Source organism: Eptatretus burgeri, chromosome 6 (assembly GCF_056783735.1).
Source record: "Eptatretus burgeri isolate ZD-2024b chromosome 6, Ebu_testis_v1, whole genome shotgun sequence".
NCBI lineage: Eukaryota > Metazoa > Chordata > Myxini > Myxiniformes > Myxinidae > Eptatretus > Eptatretus burgeri.
In genome coordinates this window covers 67,080,056-67,097,663 of record NC_140966.1, presented here as the reverse complement: position 1 = coordinate 67,097,663, position 17,608 = coordinate 67,080,056, and the positions used below count along the sequence as shown (strand labels likewise).

The window sequence follows — 17,608 nt, the reverse complement described above, 5'->3', positions numbered from 1 at the left end:
TCTCTCCTGAAAGCCCTTGCTCACCACCGAGATAGATACTCTCTGCTATTGGAAATTCCCCTGACTGTTCCTGTGTAAATGTAGAAGCAAAAAAGTATTTAATAAGCCTGTCATCTCACCCATATCATTCACTAATTCTCCTGTGCTCTTACTGTATGAGCCAAGCCTGGTGTTGGCTTCATGGTTAACGTGGCTGGCTTCAGATTTTCGTTCAGATTTTCGGGTCCTGAGTTCAAGCCCCTGACACACCATTGAATTAACACCAGGTGGTTAACTCAGTCTGTCATCCCTCTGAGGTTGGCAAAATGAGTCCCAAGTTACTGGTAACAGGGGGCATTGCATCAGCAGCACAGCTGTGACCCACATAAAATAATGCCGCAAAGAAGCCACAGTCTGGATGTTAATAAATAAAAACCCAATGGACCCACACTCCTCTTAACCCTTTCCTTACCCCTCATACACCTACATAATGTCTTGCTGTTGGGTTTAATATTTTGGCTATATCCTTTTCAGATTCCCTTTCAGCTTGCAGAGTTATTTTCTTTACTAGCCCCTGTTATTTTGTGTTTAATGAATGCCTTCTGTTTATCCATAATTACACTGCTTACCTCCCTGCTCAACCAACCCGATCTCTTTTTGCCTTGATCATTACATCTCACTGGAATATACCTACTCTGCACCCCATGCATTTGCTCCTTGCAGGTTGCCAATTTTTCCGATGCAGCCCTCCCACTCACTTTACCCAATCTATTTTGCTCTGAAATCACTTTTCATATGCTTAATGTTTGCCTTCCTGTAATCCAAAAGCCTTACACCACGATGCTGAACTTCACATCTACTCATGTAGTTATGCTCCTTGCATTCTGGTTGTTTGTCCCCAGATCATCCCCCATCCAAAACCATGATATTTTCTACCCCTCTTAACCTACCCCACCCTCAAGCCCACCTTCTTCTAAATATTCAATTTTTCCATTTTGAGAGTTTTCTTCCTATATCCATCCTGCACACCCCATGCATCCTCCCCTTCCTCTCGTTCCTCCCCACAACCATTATTAGTCCCCATTGGACTTAGTTTGAAATGGGGGCTCGGGGATTTGGTCTCAATTTTCGTGTGCGTACTTGTGTGCATCCGCAACCATATCTTGGACATGTATGGACCGATTTTATTTGTAAATTGCAAAAAGACAATACATGAGGTTATACATATGCAAATCATTTTGTTTCACGTTGCGATCAAACATGGCCAACCGGTGGCCATTTTAGTTGTAAAACAAATTAAGCAATATCAAACACGTCTTCAACCATTTCTCGGATATGCATTTGCCAATCTTGTGCAACCTTGGCACATACATAACAAATGAGAGATTACATATGCACATCATTGTTTTTCGAGATCAGACCCAAGATGGCCAACTGGTGGCCATTTTGTTACTTAAATATGTCCCCACCCATTTCTCAGACATACAAGGTCCAAATTTGTTCAAGCTTGGCAAGAGCACAGTAGATGATGGCATGCATGTGAAATTCACTTTACTTTGCAATCTGATTAAAGATGGCCGACTGGTAGTCTGGCAGCCATTTTAGTTGTAACTAAAACCCGGTATCGAACACTTCTTCCACCATTTATCAGACATGCATTTATCGATCTTGTTAAAACTTGGCAAACAGATAATGAATGATAGCTTACATAAGCATGTCATTTTGTTTCGAGATCAGATCCAATATGGCCGACTGGGAGCCATTTTAGTTGTAAAAAAAACCCCCAATGTTAAACACGTCCTCAGCCATTTTTTAGACATGAATTTACCGATGTTGTTGAAACTTGGCAAACAGATAAGGAATGATGTCTTACATAAGCACGTCATTTTATTCCAAGATCAGATGCAATATCCCTGACTGGTGGCCATTTTGCTACTTAAATGTGTCCCCAACCATTTCTCAGACATGCATAGTCCGGTTTTGATCAAACTTGGCACAAGCAGAGTGAGTATATGATAGCGTGTACATGCACCTCACTTTATTTTGTTATCTGATCAAAGATGGCCAACTGCTAGACTGGCGGCCATTTTAATTGTAAAAAAAACCTAGTAACAAACACGTCCTCAACCATTTCTCAGACATGCATTCACCGATCTTATTCAAGCTTGGCACACAGATAATAATAAACGATGGCTTACATATTCCCATCATTCTTTTTTCGAGATTATATTCAAGATGGCCGACTGGCGGCCATTTTGTTACTGAAACGTGTTCCCAACCATTTATTGGACATGCATGGTCCGATTTCGTTCAACCCTGGCACAAGCGCAGTACATGATGGCATACACTTGCACCTAACTATATTTTGCTATCTGATCAAAGATGGCTGAATGGTAGAGTGGCGGCCATTTTATGGTTTAAATAAATATGAGCTAGCCATTTAACTCCGTGCAGCAAAATTACTAAAATAACAGGGGCAATGACATTTTCTGTCTTTTTTCCTTGCTTGTCCAAGTCTCCCTCGAGTCCGGGAGAACTGACCGAGACCCCTTATCGCCTGTAAAAGTTTTTTTTTTCTCTTCTGATTCCTATTCTATAAGGTATTTATGATTTATTCTTGGTGGGTGTGGTGATCTCACCTTTGAGCAAATTTTTTTACTGACTTTTTTCAAAATGGCCGCCAACCGAATATGATGTTTTACTAATTTCATACACATCCCGTGATATAGTGCGTGTTTATTGTTGGTATCCACTGGTTGAACTATATATATTGCCTACTGATGAGTAAATATGTTATTTGTCTTATTTATGATTGCTAACTTAATTTTTTTATATCCCAAATGGCACATAATCAGCAGTTTTCACATGTTTTTCTTAGCACAGTTTATGAGCGGAATGGTAATTCAAAGAATCTTCATCAATAGTTCTATTGATTTCATGATTATTCTTAAATTTATTTCAGGTGATATTGGAAATACATCCCTTTCTTTTGGTGCTAAATGACACTTCAACTATAATCAAATTATTTCATTATTTCATTCAGAATTCATCAATACATCATGAAGTGGATCAGAGACAGCAGATACTATAATACGATATATATATATATATATATATATATATATATATATATATATATATATATATATATATATATATATATATATATTAATTTGTTGGTGGTTCTCTTTTCAGGTGATGGTCAGTGAATGATGGATGCAGATTCAGCAAACTGTATATTCAAGGATAAATACAAATGTGATGATCAACCCTGCATCCAGAACAAGGGGCTAAGTCACGTCCATTCCATTATTTCTGCTAGTCTAGCATACGAGGACGATCTCCATATTGCCTTGACACAGAAGCTCTCTGAAACGAAGGATCTTACCATTAACTATCACAAGAATTGTGTGTTTAGATACACGTCCAAGTCTAACACTAAACATGGCAAGAAATCTACAGAAGTTCGCCTTCCTCCTCCAAAGAGGTTACGTTACTCCTTTGCTCCATTTGATTTCTTCACACAGTGCCTGTACTGCAGTGATAATTGTGTCCTTGAGAAGGATCGCAAACATCCTGACAGGTGGAAACCTGCTTAGTTGTGCAGATCAACCTTGTCCAAGAGAGGTGAAGAGATGGTGTCATACAAGCAGAACATTTTGGACAAATGTTCAGAGCGTGATGATCAGTGGGCTCAAGATGTGCATCTCCGCATTGATGGTGCTGTCAGCGATCTACATGCAGCTGACGCTCGCTACCATCAGTACTGTATGGCTACTTTCTTTAATAACAGATCATACCGCGGACATAAGAATGTTGCAATCAACCCATCAACCCCTGGCAATGATACGAATCAGAACCAGCAAGCTCTTGCTAGCACCATAGATGCATTGTCAAATGAAAAGGACAAGCTCTGGAATTCCATTGAAGTGTTTGAAATGTACCAATGTCATGGTGGAAATGAATTATCCCATGCACAGCTGGTCAGTAAAGTGTCTGAGCATTTTGGCAGTGAAATCCTAGTCCTATCATCACCTGGTTATGCACACATACTTGCATTTCACACCCAGGCTGTGAGACTTTTGAAAGCTGTAAAAGATACCGGTGACCAAGAAGACATCAAACCCAGTGTAGCAAAGGTAGCTAAGCAAATCACACAGGAGTGTAAGTCCATCGACATGACTAAATCGCACTACAATCTAAATGTGGACAACAGTACAGTTCAGGAAGCGACTTCAGAGACCTTGATGGATCTACTGGCTGGAATCTCACCTAGACTGAAGAATACAATGCCAGCACTATTAATTGGCAACATTGTTACTTCTGCAGTTCGAGCCCAACCCACCGATCTACAAGTAGCTCTTGGAGTTCTCTTCAGAGATTCTAAAAGTCAGCTTGGTTACCTCAATGATTATGGAGTAACTTGTAGCTATGATGAAGTGCGCCTCTTTAAGCAATCATCTGCTGTTGCTGCGTCAAGGTATCATGAGTCTCATGGTATTGCTAATCACTAGGATGGACTCATACAAGTCATTGTTGACAATTTCGATACCGATATTCATTTGCCAAATGGGAAATTGTCTTCCCATTCACTAGCTATGATCGTAACTCAACCCTGCAGAAACAATGAGATAGAGGAAGACACCATACCACGACTGTCCCACAAGCACAAGCACAAGCATATCGATATGGATGATGACGATAAAGACGAGAGCAACTTAGCTTCACACTATGTGGGTGACAAGAAACCTGCAATGCCTGACATCCCATTGTCAGTTCATCCTGAATGTCCTGATCTAACAAGAAATGAAGCCGTTTCAGTGAATCTATCTATGGATTTAGACTACAAGTTCATCACAGACGTCATCAGGTTACCTGACTGCCTGGAGTATAATGGCTATAATTCCAGGATCTGTAGGGAACAGGGACATACTGAACAGGCGAAGACAACAGTCAACTTCTTACCTCTCATAGACAGTCCTCCAGCCAGCCCCTCAACTATGATGGCTGCAGTAATCAAGGCAAAAGCTGTTACAGAAAAGACCAGACAGACTTTTGTGGTGTTCACTGCTGATCAACAGCTATATAAGGTAGCTGTCCACTTGTCATGGGAGAATCCAGCCATATTTAGTAATGTGTATCTACGTCTGGGCGGTATGCATCTACTCGTGATCTATGTGGGGTGTATCAGTAGTCTTATGGCTGAGAGTTGTATTGTGCAGGTACTTGAATCCACATTCGCTGGAGTCCTGAAAATGCTCAGTGGAAAAAAGTATCCTGACAATGTGCGAGCACTCAGGCTACTGACCGAAGAACTACTCCAGCCAGTATTCACAACTCACAGCAGCTTGACCAGCACGGATGGCTTAATGAAGATATTAGGTGATATCTCCAAAGAATCATGTACAGCCAGGCTCTGGGTTACATGCCTCATAAATCCAGTATTCACAGTAATGAAATACGAACGAGCTGAACTGGAAGGTGATTGGTCACTCCATCTAGCTACAGTATGTGAGATGGTTCCACTGTTCTTTGCTGCAGACCACTTCAATTATGCCAGATATGGGTTATATTACTTGCGCACCATGGAGAAGCTGCCCCAAGAAGTGGAATATCACTTCCTTAAATGTAAACATGTAATCCATCTCAAGCGTGGAATCTTCAATGGCATCTGGTCCGACATGGCCATAGAAACTACGTATATGCGCTATGGAAAAGGCAAGAGTGGAATAGTTGGACTGACCCTGAAGCCAGAGACCTTCAAAACATGGGCCCACAGCCTAGCTGCCTGCAACAGTCATCATCTCTCTCGACTCCATGAGATCACAAAGCACTCACACACAATCCTCAGAAAAACATAAGGAGGAAAGCAAGTCCCGAATCACTTTGGACTCCAAGGACAGAACCAGCTTACATGAGAAGCTGGAAACCTGCATGAATCCCTTCGATGAGAGTCTGCATCCCCAGGATCTGGTGAATATAGTTAGCGGCAAGGTTGTGTCTGGCGCCACTGTTAATGTTGACAACGCCGATCACTTGGGTCTGAATCAGATGAAGGCATTTGAGGAAACGTGGCCAGATGGATTCCACCTGCCGCTGCAGAAATGTGTAAAGACCATGGCAGTGTCAAAGAAACACGTCAAGCTCGGAGACCAAAGGTATATGACACAGAACTGATTTATGCCAGGGCTATGCATCTTCAGAACAGTCTGCTTAATTATGATGCTGGGAATTTGATGTCTTACGAACTCTCGCCTTAACCTCCAGCCATGTTTGAAAGAAATGGATAGATGAAGCAAGCCACATCAAAGTCATCCCTAAAGAATGTACTGAAAGTATAAGTCCCTATAAGACGTGCAGAATTCCAGGCTGTGTTCTTGGATGGCTGTGCGGTAATGTGGACAGTACCCTGGCCTCCGAAGGGAACCATCCAAGACGACCTGGATAGCTTTAGACGTCACATCCACTTGTATCTGCAAACAAGTCAGGTGTAGCGCATCTTTGACAGGTAAGATAGTCATACAAGATTCACCCAAGATCTCACATATTGTTAAATGTAGTATGTGTGATGATTAGTAAGACAAGTTGTCACTAAATTTTTGTATTTAACTTGCCTCTAAATACTTGGCTACTTGAATGGAAATTATTACCATCTCTTTATCAATTAATAATTCATATCTTTGATACAGATACAATGAAGGAAGTGTCAAAGAGTCTACCAGGAATGCCCGCAGTAACAAAGGGTGCAGAGTTTACTCTCTTCTCACTACCACCCGGCTCCCTCCACAAAGTTTGCTGTTGTCTGTGTCGTCAAACAAGAAGCAGCTGATTGAGCTTATTACAAATGATCTGATGACCCACAGAGACACGGTCTGTGGAACACTCATCATCACTGCCACTCATTCGGTCCCCATCCAGATACAATCGAGCGTTCTAACTCAAAGAATGGACCTGATGATTTCACATGAAGAGGCAGACACCATGATCATTCGACAAATCATTCAAGCTGACATGCCGCAAGTCCTAGTTGCAGCTGATGACACTGATGTCTTCACTCTTCTCTGTCACTTTGTCGTCCAAGGTGATATAAAATGACAGGTAATGATGATATCAACCATAAAAGGTCGAATAATGATCGATATTAATGCAACTGTCAACAAAAGCCGTCCCATCATGAGCAATCTTCTTGCTGCACATGGGCTTACCGGTTGCGATACTGTCGCCACATACCACGGAATTGGCAAAGGAACTGCCATCAAGGTTCTCAACAAGAAGCAGATCAACCTGGACATGATTGGCAATATTGCCTGTCCTTTCCCTGAGGTTATCGATCAGGAAACCAAATTCCTCTTGTGTTGTTACGGTCGCGAGGATTGTAAAACCATGACAGAAGCTCGCCAAAAAGTTTGGTCATCAAGACTAACCCGTAGCATTGGAGGATCACCAAAATGCAGACTCTTCGACCGACTACTGAAGCAGCCAACGAAAACATCGCCCGGGCCCACTTCCAAGTCGCGACATGTCAACATGCCAAACACACCGACCCACCACAATTACATCCTACAAAAGTTGGGTGGCAAAAGGAAGGGACATCTCTAAGTCCAGTAACTGTTCCAAACGACACCAGTCTGGTGCCTCAAGAGTTATTGAAACTCCTCAAATGCTCCTGCGGAAGTGATTCTCCATGCCAAACAAAGGGATGCAGTTGCAGCAGTGCCAATATTGCATGTCCTGAGTTCTGTGCATGCTCTGGTGGCGAAAGGTGTTTCAACGAGAAAACCATCGAAGATCTGCAAGCACAGAATGAATCTGATAATGATGACACATCGGATAGCGATGAAAAGTGATGATGAGCAAATGCTCTAAATGTGTTAATTTGTGTCAGTGTACATATCAAATGATACTTGATCGAATGATTAGTCTATACATTTCTGGTTCTGTTTTTTTTCCGTTTTTATTATTCGTATTTCTGTTGTGTCATTGTATTGTATGGCATGGGTATAAAAATTCTGAGTCAACGAAATTTACTGTCAGTATTACATATGCGATAGGGTCATAAATATAACTACATGCCAGTCAATTGGAATGAGGTGATGCAATATGTATGCACAAATGTTATCGCTTATAACTTAAAACAGAGTGATTGTAACATTTTAATTGCACACTACAATTATATAATGATAGTATTATATAATGTGATACTAATACTTTCAGTTTCTCAAGCAGTAAATATTGTCATATTTTTAGCTGCCATGTGGAACGTAATATGTATAAGTCGGAACATGCTGAGTCAGCAAATTGATTATATCTAGTTATATATATATATATATATATATATATATATATATATATATATATATATATATATATATATATATATATATATATATATATATATATATATATATATATATATATTAAATGCATAAATATGATGATACACATGTGTGTTTTATCATGTTTATTGTGACCTGATTCATTTTATGGACAAATTTAATTGATAATATCAGAGACGTTTGAAAAATCACTTGAAAATATTATTCGTTTTTCCCACAGGAGGGGACATCTAAAAAGTCATGAATATTTAAAATTGCCCAAGGGTGACATCACCACACCTACCTGGGATTGTTTAATGGGACCCTATATAATAATAATAATAATAATAATAATAATAATAATAATAATAATCAGAAGAGAAAAAAACTTTTACAGACATTTTGGGGTTGGCGGATTTTAGTCTCTTATTCTGCCGGACTACTCTATTAAATACTTCAACCCTGATGTTGGGTCCCTCACTCACCCCACTCACCCCACCCCACACACCAAACACTCCCCCCCACCACCCCATACACCGAACACTCCCCCTCCCAACCCCACACACCAAACCCCCACCCCACACTCTCTCCTGTTCTTTTGTTCTGTTGCATCCTGATCCGTTCAGTGTTCTAGCTCTTTCATGGGCCTTGACTGTGTAACAAAAATATATATACTCTCCGACAATTACCTCCCCCACCATATTGTCATTGTTACTCAAAATAGGTGCAACGTGCAACACAGTACTCCTTGTGGGCTTTAAAAAAAATAAATAAACTGGGTCCAAATGCAATACTGGTCTTTGTGCAGAAAATCCTCATCTGCTCTGCCTTCTCCCAGTTACTGCACCCAATTTATCCTTGGGGAGTTAAAATCCCCTACAATCAATATGCCCTTCTGAAATCTTCACGGATCCATCTTTTCTGCTTTTCCCTCACGACAGAACCCGATAAAAGCATCCAACAAGTATCTTATTTTTCTTGCAATCTCCAATCTCAATCCACACAGAATTCTCTCCATTAATTCCCTTTAATGTCGTACCTTTCTCTCCATACAATACTGTCTTTCACACAGATTCCCACACCTCCTCCTCCTCTTTTCTCTTTCCTATCACACCTATAAACCCTATGGCCTTGAATTCCTGTCCTCCAGTTAAATTGCTCACTAAACCACGTCTCACTTACAGCAACTATGTCAAACCCTTGCCATCCATCCTTGCTTCCAGCTCTTCTATATTTACATTCATGCTCCTGGCATTTGTGGACAACACCGTAAACGATTCCATTGCATTTACTACACCCTTCTGCAACAACCCTACAACCAAATCCTTAGAGTCTAGTCTAAAAAAGTCCCAATTTCTTTCTCAAGAAGTATCACAAATCTCCCCACCCCTTTCACCGCTTTTATTCAGCACACTGCCAGCTGACGACACAAATTCACCATGTCTATGCACGGATCCCCACATATTCACAAACCCAAACCCTTCCTCCCTACACCACCCCACCCCTCCAACCACTGATAAACATCTGTCGACCCTTAACAAAATCCCTGATAAAAACTTAAAACCCCAAATCCTTCAAATATTCCCCAAAAACTCATCCCTCCTCTTCAAAGGTTCCAAACAGACCCTCCCCACATTGTTTCACCACTCCCTGCCCCTCGCATTCACCACCACCAATGTCCCTGGCCCGCAACCCAACAAAATGCCATCCAACATTCCATCAATATCCCCCAACCTGCCCCTCTAAAACAACACAAAACTCTATTTTTTCCCGTATCCTCCTTTTAAGAGTCCACATATTCAATACCCTCATCTACGACAAAAACAATCTCCCAGGTCAACCTTCCTCCCCTCCACTTCTGACAAAAACAATCACACACATATGCACCACTACCCCCATCATCTGCACAACTATTCTCGTGCACACTTACAGCACTCCATCACTTCTTGCACCTGCAGCACTCTCAAAACCGACCACAAAAACCGAATCCCCAATTCCATCAACCAACCCCCTCACCCCCAACCATAGCATGCCACCAGCACAACCTACCACCCAACCTTCATCTGTACCCATCACACTCCGTCTGTTGCCCACCTACCTGCATTTCCAATTCCAACAATACGTGCAGTACGCCCATTATTGACTGCACCCTCTGAACTCATCGGGTGACATTTGCTCAGTCTTGTCCTATTCTTCCAAGTGTTTTAATCATCCCCCTTCCCCCCAACACTACCGCTGCAGTGGGTCAATAAACATCAAGCCAATCTGACCCAACACCCGAGCAAACCAACTCTCCTGATGTCACCCCTCAAAGAACAGACGATGTCAATAACGACAACAACGACAACAATGATTACGTGTTGTGAAAGGCTTGTGAGTGGGCAACACAATTAAGATATGCTTCCCCCAGGAAGCTGCACAGAACAGTCAGTCAGCAGCAATGGTGCCATATTTGTTATTCCAACGGTATTTAAATAAAGAGTGATTGACATGGAAGGAGCACACACAATTATATGTAGTAATACTTCTCAAAATAAGAGAAAAATATATATAAAAGTGCACGAAAGGAGCATGCAAACAACTAGAATGACACTTGGGAGAGCGCAAACCTCCACCAGGCTGAACAGTTTACGTTTTGTATCCCAATGATTGGCTGGATCTGGATCCTGACCTGAACCAAAATCGAACTAGAAAGAGAAATCAGAGATTGCAGACCCTTGCCAGAACTTGTTTTGTGTGGGATTCGTGTAGTTTTGAGTGGCATTTGTGTACTGGTGTGTTACGTAATTAATGAGATCATTAGAACTGCCACTTTATAACCGCTGGCAGTGATGACCGGGTACCAAGACGTCCCACTGTGATGCAACCCCGCTTTGCTCGGACACCTGATCCTGACCCCTGAATTTCTCATTATTATTATTCAATTGAATTTAGAATGGGATTAAAATAAATTCAATTCAAATCAAATGGAAGACCAAAATCGGAACAGTACTACATTGGAGTAATCAGAAGGAAACCGAACAAGAAAAAAGCAAAGATGAAGTCATCAGGAGGAACCTTGATAGAATTCACATTTCAGCTGCGACTACTCTACCCACAAACCCATCCAGGCACAGCCAAGTGAGCCTAATTCAAACAAACAAACAAAAAAAAGAACCCAAATCCCCCCCCAAAAAATTCTAGCTGCCAGACCATGTGTCCGATCAAGTTGAAATTTAAAACATGTATTCCCATGACTACAAGATCATAATTGTGAAGTTTCTTGTCGATTGATTAACGGTTCCAGAGAAAACAATATTTAATATTTTTCGTCAATCCAATATGGCTGCCAAACCATGTGACATCAATTATTCCTAAATAACCTTGTACACCCGGGCCTTGGGGAACATTTGTGTGAAGTTTCCCCACAATCTGTCCAGCCATTCTGGAGAAGATTTTTATAGGTTTTTGGGTAACTCCAATATGGCTGTCGAACCATGTGACCTATGATGTCATATGTGTGAACCTTTTATTCCTCATGGGTGGTCATCATACTTGTAAAGTTTCACCTTGATCTGTTCAGCTACATTAGAGAAGATGATTTTTGAAAAAAAAAAAAAATTGGCTGCCAAATCACGTGACTGATGTCAATTGTTTTTTCTGTGGACCATTTTATCCCGAGACGACCCTCAAACATTTTTATACTGATCAGGTGTAGCGTTCTACATATGCAATTATGACGTCATAACGAAGGCACCTATGACATCATAACAAAATCACATTCCCCATGAAGAGTACTTGGCATTTGCCAAGTTTCAACTTTTTACATGGTGCGGTTTCAGAGATACAGGGTCCAAAGTTTTTCCGTTTTTCCAACATGACTGTCACACCATGTCACCTATGATGTCATAATGATCCTGAAAACATTCTACATTTGTCACACCTATGGTGAAAATTTCGTGTCTTCCCGACAAGCGGTTGCAGAGAAAAACACGAAAGTTCTGTGCAGACAAACAAACAAACAAACATACAAACAAATGGACCCAAACGCAATGCCCTCTCCTTTGGCAAGGGTAATTAGTTTGTTCTTCTCACCTATCAAACTCATCCATCTTGTTTTATCAGAACTCGTCCACAACTTTTTGAGATATCATTTTTAGCTCATTACATAATGATTAAGAATCACTTAAAACATTATCGTATCATGATCCGGATTCGGATCTTCACCAAAATTGAATCGTCTTGTCCTTGTCACACACGCAACCCATCCACCAAATTTCATCTGACTCCGTTCTCAACTTTTTTGAGATATCCTGCACACAAACAGACAAACAAACAAACATAGACAGACTGCGATGAAAACGTAACCTCCTCCCACCTTTGGTGCCGGAGGAAACAACATCCACAACCACAGCCCCGATCCCAACGATGTCAATGACGCCAACACCGACAACAATGATTACATGTTATAAAAGATCCTTTTTCACATGTTTCACTTAATTCTAAATCTTCAATGAGACTCACAGATAGACATGCAATATTATTGTGAAGTGCAACAAACATTCTGTCTTTCGAGTAAATCTGTCAGCGAAGCAGCGGGTCATATCTGATAGTCACATAAGAAAAGATGACACTGCAAGGGGCTTTGAGGAGGAACATTAAATTCCTCGCCATTAGATTTCCCTAAAGCCGAAAGTAAATCTACTTTATTGCAATTGATTTCTTACTAGTATTCAACAATTTTTTTGACAAAGTTACAAACACAAAAGCCCAACATTTCTTGAGGATAAAGATAACCAAAGTAGGCTTTCAATGAGTTGCTCGATGACATGCCAGGACTGTGCATCACTCATGCAATAGTTAGAAGTTGGAACGAAGTTCCTGACACAGACTTTTGACTGTCAATCCACAGTTGCAGCTGTGATGCATCATGATGTTGTATCATCTGAATCGTTGAAGAGTCATTCTGTTACTCATTCATCCTTATATGATAATTTTTTCCTCATCATTCATACATACATGCATACATACAAACATACATACAATTGCCTTATTACCCTTGCTGAAGGATTCGAAGAGGGTATGGCATTTGGGTCTGTCTGTCTGTCTGTCTGTCCGTCCGTCCGCCCGTTTGTTTGTTTGTCTGCACAGAAATTTCATGTTTTTCTGTACAACCACTTGTAGGATTGAGACGAAATTTTCACCAGTGGTGCGATGACTGATGCAAAAGGTTAGAATGATAATTATGATGTCATAGGTCATGTAGTGTGGCAGCCATTTTGGAAAACCGAAAAAATTTGGACCTCTGTATCTCTGAAACCGCAAGAAGGAAAAAATTGAAACTCGGCACATGGCAAGGACTTCTCATGGGGAATCAGTGTGATTTTTTTTTAATGACATCATATGGTTGATACCAGGTTGTTTTAATGACATTATGATGTCATAATTGCAGATGTAGAATGCCAAATCGAATAAGTATGAAAATTTTTGAGGGTCATCTCGGGATAAAATGGTCCACAGGAAAAAAAAATAATGACGTCATTAGTCACGTGATTCGGCAGCCATTTTTTTTTTAAACCCCTCAAAAACCTTCTCTGAAGTGGCTGAACAGATCAAGGCAAAACTTTAGATATATGACCACCTGCCCATGAGGAACAAAAGGTTCACACGTATGATGTCATTGGTCACATGGTTTGGCAACCACATTGGATTTACCCTAAATCCTATAAAAAAATACATCACTCAAAATAAGTCCTGGTGAGGGTTTGCAATCTCTGATTGCTCTTTTTCTTGTTTAATACAGTAGGACTCATACAGAATGATAGCATCTGTACTTGTTCACATAAGATTTATCAATGAATGATTTAATCCTGACAGAATATAAACTTATTACGAATATTTACAAATTGATATTTCTGAGCATACAACAACCGTCGCTTCACTGATAGGAATACGAAGAGAGGGGGGGGTAGTGAAAGAGGTGGGACAGAGAAGGGGAGGAGGAGAGAGAGAGGAAGAGAAGAGAAAGAGGAAGGGGAGAGAGAGAAGGAGGGGAGAAAGAGAAGGTGGGGGTAGAGAGAGGAAGCAGCGGGAGCAAGGAGAGGTGGGGAAGCTAGGCAGAGTGTGAGAAAGGAAAGGGGAAGAGAGCAAAAGGGGAGACTGAGAGAGAGAGAGAGAGAGAGAGAGAGAGAGAGAGAGAGAGAGAGAGAGAGAGAGAGAGAGAGAGAGAGAGAGAGAGAGAGAGAGAGAGAGAGAGAGAGAGAGAGAGAGAGAGAGAGAGAGAGAGAGAGAGAGAGAGAGTGAAAGTGGATGAGAGAAGAGGAGGGGAGGGAACAGTAAGGAAGGTAGGGGAGGGGAGGGGAAGGGGGAGGGGAAGGGGGAGGGGAGGGGGAGGGGAAGTGGGAGGGGAGGGGGAGGGAAGGGGGACGGGGAAAGGAGGTTGAAATTCCAGCAGATATGATGCCCATTTTAACGTCCATCTGAGGGACACACACACATATCAATTAATTACCGTACCTGTGAAACACTGGGTTGTCATTTTATAGCTGAGTTGAGATGTCAACCCAGGCTCGACAGCTCAGAGCGAGTGTGCGTGTATGTATGTCTCGGCCATCCTGCCATGGTGTAAGGATTCATTGCTCTGTAGCCATTGAAAACATTCTTCAATTCTCTCTTTAACTCGTAGTTCACTTGGCCCGTTGCTTTACTCATTATAATCCTTTAATTTATTTTGCCTTCCTACCTCCAGGGCTGTCCGCAGGGAGAACCCAGCCGCAGTATAACCCTGGAAGCTTGTGATCGAAATTTGTAGAGCACTCGTCAAGTGGCTTAAGCACTCAAGCAAGCACTCCAACAAAACGGTTGAAGAATACTTCGTTTACTTCACACATTAACATTGTCTTGAATGTCAATTTATAATTTTATTTTCAACAAGCTCAAATGAGCTAAGATCCTCGTCCTCTTATGATGACGTCATAAAAACGAATATGACGTCATTGTGATGTATCAGGTTTGCGATAAATTATCTGTGCTAATGCCCGGCTTGATTCCCACAAAGAAAATTCAAACAGCTTGCCTAGTTTCGGAGATAATGGTATAGGCGATTTCCATTAGCGGCGATATTATGACGTCAACTTTTTTTCTCGGAATAATTTCCAAAATCGGAGATGGTTACTGCCTGTGCGTGGGTGTTGTGCATATACATGGCAAGTATCACGAAGATCCGATGAAAACTTTGGGTTGTGAAACAAAAAATGTCAAAAAATAGGAATGACGTCATAAAATTGATGTGACGTCATAGTGATGTATCATACGTGCGGTAATTCATCTCTGATAATGCCCTGTTCGATTCCCACAAACAGAATTCAAAAAGCTTGCCTAGTTTTGGAGATAATTTTTTAGGCTATTTCCATTAGCGGAGAAATTTTGACGTCATAACTTTTTTTCTCGGAGGAATTTTCAAAATCGGAGATGGTTTCTGTGTGTGCAGGATATTTTTACATATATACGCCAAGTTTCAGGAAGTTTCGATGAAAACTGTAGGCTGTGAAACAAAAAGGTCCACAAGAAGAAGATGAAGAACAACAACGCGAGTAAGACTTGGAGATCCTCCACGAGGATGTAAAAATTATGACCACTGTAATAATAAACCTCAATTACACAGTTGTTGAATGTATCGCCATGGCTTACAAACATCGGTTGATAAGAAACGGCTCTGAAGATTGCAGCGATCAGCAATGTATGCATAAGCGATTTGTAGGTTATGAAGCTTAATCGTACAGAAACCGTGACAACATATTGCAAGGCAAGACATTTTCTGATTAAGCCAAAACAAAATGGTGGATTAAGACCCCTGTGAGATGATTGCAGCTGACCAAGGATAAAGCCTGTTTTGGTTTAATGTAATAAGCCTGTTAATTAATTATCTTCATAAGGGGTGTTTAAAATAACCAAAACACCCAATTTACATTTTTGCACTCCCTTGGGCTTCCTTTCGTATGCTTGCAAAGTTTTGGACCGCAAGGTATCATGGTTGTTGAGTTATGGAGGAGACCGCCACAGTGACTCACACACTGACACACTGACACACACACACACACACACACACACACACACACACACACACACACACACACACACACACACACACGCACAGATTGCTGGAATTATAGATAGATGATTTGCACATGTCACACCATGGGGAAGCCATTTTAAATTCAAAACTAAACCATCAGTTCTTAACACTCCCCTTAACAGAGGGAGAGGGGTGGGCGAGAGAGGAAGGGGAGAGAGAGGGAATGGGTGAGAGAGAGAAGGGGTGAGAGAGGGAAAGGGGTGAGAGAGGGGAGGGGAAAGGAGATGGGGGATTCTGACAAACGGTACACCAAGTTTAACGTCCATCCGAAGGACGGCACACACATTGATGAATCACCCTGCCTGTGAAACACTGGGTTGACAGTTTATAGCTGAGTCAGGATACGAACCCAGGCTACACAGCTTAGAGCAAGCATGCATACCTCTCAGCTATCCTGTCATGATGTGGCGATTTATTGCTTTGTCAGAACTGAAAACATTTTTTCCTCATTGTAATCATATAATTTATTTTGCCTGAGTAACTACAGTATTGAATGGAGGTATCGCCATAAAAGCTTAAAGAACGCATGCCAAGTGACTTAAGGAAATACTCCAACAAAACGGTTGAAGAAACTTTTACAAACAAAATGTTAATTTTTTTTATATGTTTTTAATTATGCTGAAGTGATGAGTTGTATTATGAAAGAAGATCGGATAAAAAGGGAAAACATGGTGTAAAATAAAATTGCACATTTTCAGCAAGCCAGCCACCATCCGAGCACTGTATGACCAAATGCGGCCAATGCAGGCAAGTAACCCCTGAATTTTGTTCAAGTCAATTGATATACAGTATTCAGTGATAGTGCGAATATTGTAGAGCACTCGCCAAGTGGCTTAATCACTCAAGGAAGCTGTCCAATAAAAAGATTGTTAAGGAACAGCTGGCTTGGCAAGCGATTAGGGATGGCCGATCGGTTATATAAACACCATGCACCCGAAGACGCCCGAAATATCAAACTATGTCCGAATTAGACAAATTAATACTTTTTAGCAATCAGAACTGCTGCAAATTTCAATTCTGTAGCTTACATTTTGTAATTTGGCTTAGTTTTAGAGATTCTAGAGGTTATGGCATTTGTGGAAATGAAATAAAGCCACAAACGATGGCGTCGCCAGGCATTTATAAGCATTGCATTGTATACAGACATTTGTAGGTATAATGATCAGACATTCGATGAGATGAGTTATAAAAGTGAAAAAAC

At 41.1% G+C, this 17,608-nt stretch overlaps 1 long non-coding RNA gene and 1 pseudogene across 1 annotated transcript in view; both read left to right on the top strand.

Annotated features, from left to right (window-relative positions):
- Positions 1 to 17,608, top strand: part of LOC147024989 (uncharacterized) — an 87,504-nt gene that overhangs the window by 23,795 nt on the left and 46,101 nt on the right. The window lies entirely within an intron of this gene.
- On the top strand, positions 3,498 to 7,578 carry LOC147024990 (uncharacterized; annotated as a pseudogene).